The sequence below is a fragment of the Pinus tabuliformis genome, chromosome 3_1 (assembly GCF_031772625.1).
Source record: "Pinus tabuliformis cultivar Carrire ecotype Pingquan chromosome 3_1, CPIR1, whole genome shotgun sequence".
NCBI classification, from domain to species: Eukaryota; Viridiplantae; Streptophyta; class Pinopsida; order Pinales; family Pinaceae; genus Pinus; species Pinus tabuliformis.
Genome location: NC_142301.1, coordinates 14,345,324 through 14,351,323, shown reverse-complemented (window position 1 = coordinate 14,351,323; position 6,000 = coordinate 14,345,324).

Sequence of the window (6,000 nt, the reverse complement as noted above, 5' to 3'; positions counted from 1 at the left end):
AAGAACAGATAATGGGGGAGAATACAAGTCAAATGAGTTTTTGAATTATTGTAGGAAGAATGGAATAAAGCAAGAGTTTACTAATTCATATTCTCCTCAACAAAATGGTGTTGCAGAGAGGAAGAATAGAACCATAGTTGAAATGGCTAGAAGCATGTTAAAAACTAAGTCACTTGGAAATGAGTTTTGGGCTGAAGCAGTACACGCAGCAGTATACACTCTTGACCGATGTCCTACAAAGGCAGTGATGATTTTGACACCAAAAGATGCATGGTCAGGATACAAACTAAGTGTTGCACATATGAAAGTTTTTGGTTGTACTGCATATGCACATGTTCCTAAGGAAAAGAGGAAGAAATTGGATGATAAGAGTGTGAAGTGTATCTTTATTGGATACAATATTGAAACAAGAAGTTACAGGTTGTTTGATCCAGAGGCAAAGAAGGTGATAATAAGCAGAGATGTTGTGTTTGATGAGAAGGGAGTCTATCATCCAGAACATGTATAGTTTGAATTGAAGAACGATGCAATGAACATTGGTGATGAATCCGAGTTAGTAAAAGAAGATGAAGTTAAGAAGAAGCCTAAGTGGCTTAAAAGGGGTCATTCAAAAAGCAGTATGTTGGATAAAAATTTTGAAAGAAGGATTACTAGATCTCAAAGCTATCTAGTGAATTATGCACTTATGGCACAGGTAATGAAAATGGATGAACCACAGGATTATGCAGAAGCATCAAGAAAGAATGAATGGAATGAAGCTATGGAAGCAGAGATGAATGCCTTGGTGAAAAGATACATGGGACTTGGTCAAATTACCGAAGGGAGAAGATGTAATTAGCACTAAGTGGGTTTATAAAACCAAGTATAAATCAGATGGCACAATTGATAAGCATAAGGCTCTTTTAGTTGCAAAGGGATATGCACAAAAAGAAGGAATTGATTATATTGAGACATTTTCCCCAATGGCAAAGTTGGATACACTCAGGATGGTTCTTGCATTACTTGCACGGTACAAGTGGCCAATTTTTCAAATGGATGATCAGCCTTTCTAAATGGTTATGTGGATGAAAAATTTTATGTGGAGCAGCCTTAATGTTTTAAAGTGCTAGGAAAAGAAGATTATAAGTTGAAGAAGGCCTTGTATGGTCTTAAGCAAGTGCCAAGGGCATGGTATTCAAGAATTGATAAATATTTTCAAGACCATGGCTTAGTTAAAAGTTCATCTAAGCCCAATCTCTATATCTTTCAGTCAAGACATGACATTTTGATAGTTGTCTTATATGTTGATGATTTGATCTACACAGGGAATAGTACAAAACTATTTCAAAGGTTTAAGTCACATATGATTGTTGAGTTTGAGATGACAGATCTTGGTGAGTTACATTATTTCTTGGGTATTGAAGTTTGGCAGAAGGAAGATGGTATTTTCATGTCACAAGCCAAGTATACTTGGGACATTTTGAAGAAGTTTAGAATGTTGAGTTGCAAGCCCGCGACAACTCCTTTGGAAGTTGGGTTGAAGTTATACAGACATGATGACTCCAATTCAGTTGATGTTACTTTGTATTGTCAATTGGTTGGAAGTTTGATCTACTTAACTACAACTCGACTAGATATTTCTTTTGCAGTCAGTATGGTATCAAGATTTATGGCAGAACCTAAGGAATTGCATTGGAAAGCAACAAAGAGGATTTTAAGATATCTGCGTGGAACAGTTGGTTATGGTTTGGTATACAGGTCTACAAAAGATTTCAGGTTGATTGGTTATGCAGATTCAAATTGGGCTGGATGTATGGATGACAGGAAATCAACTTCAGGGTATTCATTCAGTATGGGTTCAGTGGCAGTTGCTTGGAGTACTAATAAGCAATCAACATTTTCTCTCTCCACGGCAGAGGCAGAGAATAAAGTGGCAGCAACAACTGCATGTGAATCAGTGTGGTTAAGAAGAATTCTAGAGGACCTACATGAACAACAAGAGCAACCCACTCAGTTTATGTGTGATAATCAAAGTGCTATTCAGATGACAAAGAATCCAGTTTTCCATAAGACCAAGCATATTGATATTCAGTATCATTTTGTTTGAGATCTGGTTCAGCGAGGAGTGATCGAGATTGAGTACTGCAGAACAAATAAACAGGTAGTTGATATATTCACCAAAGCATTGTCTAAGGAAAAGTTCTGCAAATTCAGAGATGATCTTGGAATATTTCCAAATGATCATTATGGGGGAGAAATGATGGAATACTCGATCATTTGTCAAATATTCAATAGTTAAAGTTGTTGTTTTTAGTGAGAGATTTATGGATGTTTGTTGAGAGAATTATGGAGTGATTTCTGGAGTTATTGATTGAGAAATTTGTGGAGTTGACAAAATCTCAATACCTCTCCTCATGTATAAATATATGCCTATGTTAATGAAATAAGATTGAGTTGGTGTGTGAGAGTTGTGCATTATTGTTGAATATTTTATGCTCTGTAATTTAGTTTTTATTGTGTTGTTCCATCTTTCAAATGGGGACTTTGACCTAAAACATAACGACGCAAGCATGAAACCCATGCTTTAATAAGTCATATTAATAATAATAATAATAACTTTTTCTTTCCTATGATAAAAACATTTCATTATGACTCAAATATAATTTATCAAGGCCGAACCTAGTTACATCCTTCAACATTTAAAAGCATTCCCATGATGCTTGTTAGAATGATGAGAATGAGAAGATGAAGAAGAAAAACTTGCATTCGAAGATGGAGATGGGCGTTCAGGAGGCTCTCCTCCTCCTTGATTTAACGAAGCATGATCATCTTCTTTCTCTTCCTTCCCTTCCATTTTCTTCTCATAATTTGCAAACAATTTGTCAACTTTATTTGCCATGGTGTAAAAAGCTTTGCGGAAAGCTTGCTCCTCCTCATCACAAAAGTCTTTATCTGCCATTTTCCTTCTTCGTGTTGCACACCCTCCTTTTGTATCAAAGGTCTTAAGTTTACCTTCACTATTTTAAAGTTTGTTTCTAGTCACCATTCACACTTGCAATTCACATCAACAAAAAGACCGCTCTGATACCAAACTTGATCTAGGATCTTTACTTCATTGATGTATTCAAAACTACATGTAAAAGAGCATGAAAAGCCACATGTGCATACACACTTAAAAAAGAGGAAACATAAAAGCAACCATATAGACAATGCACACAAAGAGTTTGATAATGGAGTTCATCCAGTGTGGACTACGTCTTCGTGTTGATTTTGGGTAGCATTGGATGTGCTTTAGCTCCAAAATTTTGTGGAGGGGCTAAAACACATGAGATCTCCAAGACCCAGAAATCTTTTGGAGAAATTCCACCTGGATGAAGAGTTATTAAAATAATTAATATTTTTAATGGGTTCCTAAGTCTAAACTTAGGAAAATAAAAATATCAATGGGTATTAATAAAGATATGGGTGAGAAGCTTCTAAGAGACAAGGATAAAGTCTGTTTTAATCTTAGCCGTTGATTAGAGACTTAATCTCAATCATTGATTCATCAACAGGAAAAGTATAAGAGAAGACCTGAGAGTCATTTGGAGATACACCGGGCAAATACTCAGTAACCCGAGGGAAACTGATTCTCAAGGAGTTCAATTTCAAAGGGAGAGTTGCAGGGTGAAGGAAGAGGAGGGTTTCAGCATCAGGCAGAGACTGAGGAGGAGGTGACACAGTGCCTCAGAGAGGCAGCGCAGAGGGAGAGCTCTGAGAGACAGCGCAGGCAGGGACGAGATCTCACGTAGTCCTCCCATAGATGATGCAATCCTCACGCAGATGATGCAGGGGTGACGTAGTGAAGGATAAAGGGTCTCTGTGGTGCCAAAATTTCTCCTGGTTGAGGAGGAAAATTATCTCAGGTGCTTTCTTGAAGGTTTCTCTATGTACTGCAGAATTATTCCTTGTAAAGAGATTGTTGTTGAAAAATAATAAATAAACCCTCATTTGTTGCACTGGTTTTCCCACATTAGGCTTTTCCGGGGACAGTTGTCCAAAAATAACTGTGTTGATGTGATTGATTCTTGTGCTTGTATATCACTGTTATTTTTCTCTATGCTATTATGTGATAACTGCGGTAGAATTTATTTTAATGTTTGTTGAAGGGTTTTGTAAACAACTTATTGTGAGAAATAAGTAGGAGAAATAAATCAGTTACAACAATAGAATTTCGTGTCAGAAATTTTCATACTTCGAGCATTGCTGTGGTGAGGCCTCATTCATTAATCTCAACAAAAATCAAATGATTACATGGAAAAAATACATCTTATACCTTCAAATCTAGGAGTGACCTGAAAATGGGCTACTCAAATCAAAAAACAAACTACACCATCAAATTCCTGGTGAAAAATCATGAAATTTGAGTATAAATTCGACCACTTTTTGTCACTGCCAAATCTGAGCCTCTAGGGAATCTTTTCGATTCCCTGTAGATTCCCTTCTAGAATATTCTAACAAAATATTCCCTCTAGATACTCTCAAAATGCACACCCGAGTCAGGGTTCCAGCAGTGCAGTTCTCACTGCAAAGTTCCACTCAAGGGCTTAGTTCAGCCCGCTCACTCCTCGTCTGTCAAATGAAGGCTAGTTTAAAGAATTGTGGGTGGTAGAGTTTCCAATGGCCACATAGTGGCACGTTGGTTGTGGCCCAAAATAAGAGGGCGGATGTCCCAGGGTCAAGCCCGTGAGCCGCCCCCTACGATTTTTTATTATATATTAACCCGTCGTGACATTGTCGTTTAATACCATATATATCAATCAATTTGACAAGTTGCCCAATCGTTCGACCCTTTAACTGCCAAAATTAATTGTGGGTTTAGTTGGTCCACCACCTTTATGGCCCACCAACCCTATTTAGTTGACCTCCAACTCAATCCACAAGATCCGACACCTATCCTACTAAACCAATCATCAAAGGTAGAGAAACCGCCAAATTTGATTGTAACCAAAAGCCCAGATAAAGTTGACCCGATCCAAGCCCAACTTCCCAATCATGGGGTGCACGTGGTGCCTTGTGATTGGGCCAAGTGGTACCCCTAGATTGGGCCTCATATGACCAGTCTGAGCCTGCCACATGTCAACTTTGGATTGGCCCAAAATATCTCGTTAGATATTGTCTGTATTATCGCATGGCGGCCTGTGGGAGTGCCACGTAATTTTTTATTGTTTGACAAAAACTTCCACGGGCTATGACTTTTCCATACGATGTTGGTTTGAGATGCCATTCACGTTGTTGGATTAAGAATAACAAGCTCTTCAATCTAAAATAGGTTTTGTTAAGATTTGAGGACTTCAACAATTTGGCCTTTTGGGATCCTCCTAGATCAACTAAAAGATGTATTTTTACTTTTTCCAGAATTTGTGGAGATAGGCATTAGCAAAGGTTTACCTAATCGTGTTCATTTAAAACATGAAAAATTTTAGTGAACCCAAGTTTTAGATTATGAAAATATGACATTTAGATGCCAAATCTGTTTTCAAATAGGACACCTGCAAAACACATGCCCACGGGCAAAAAGATCCCAAAGAAGAAAAAGACGCAGGGTTGTAAGCCAAAGGGATGGTAGGTACCTGACAACTCTGAGGATGAAGAAGAAGAGACTTTGGAAGATACTCCAAATATGGATACTCATGTAAAACATAGCAGCCAAGTAGAGGAAGGAGTTGGTGATCAACTAGGAACCATGACTCATTCAGAAGGGTATAGAATCAACAGAAACCAAAGCTACAGAGCAACAAAAAGAGGAAACACTCATTGTAAAGAGACCGGTGGGGTATAAAGAGAACCCATGTATCTGAGAGCTCGAATTTAGAAAAAGAAGTCATTTTGCAGGAAGTAAAAAATCAACTGGCAATAGTAACAACTAATCCCAATCATAGGGTTTGGCAGATGGTTCAGAAAAATAAAGGCAAAAAGGGGAAGTTAAGTGATTATTATCATGCTCAACCCCAGCAAAATCATGTGATTTTTACAGTTTTT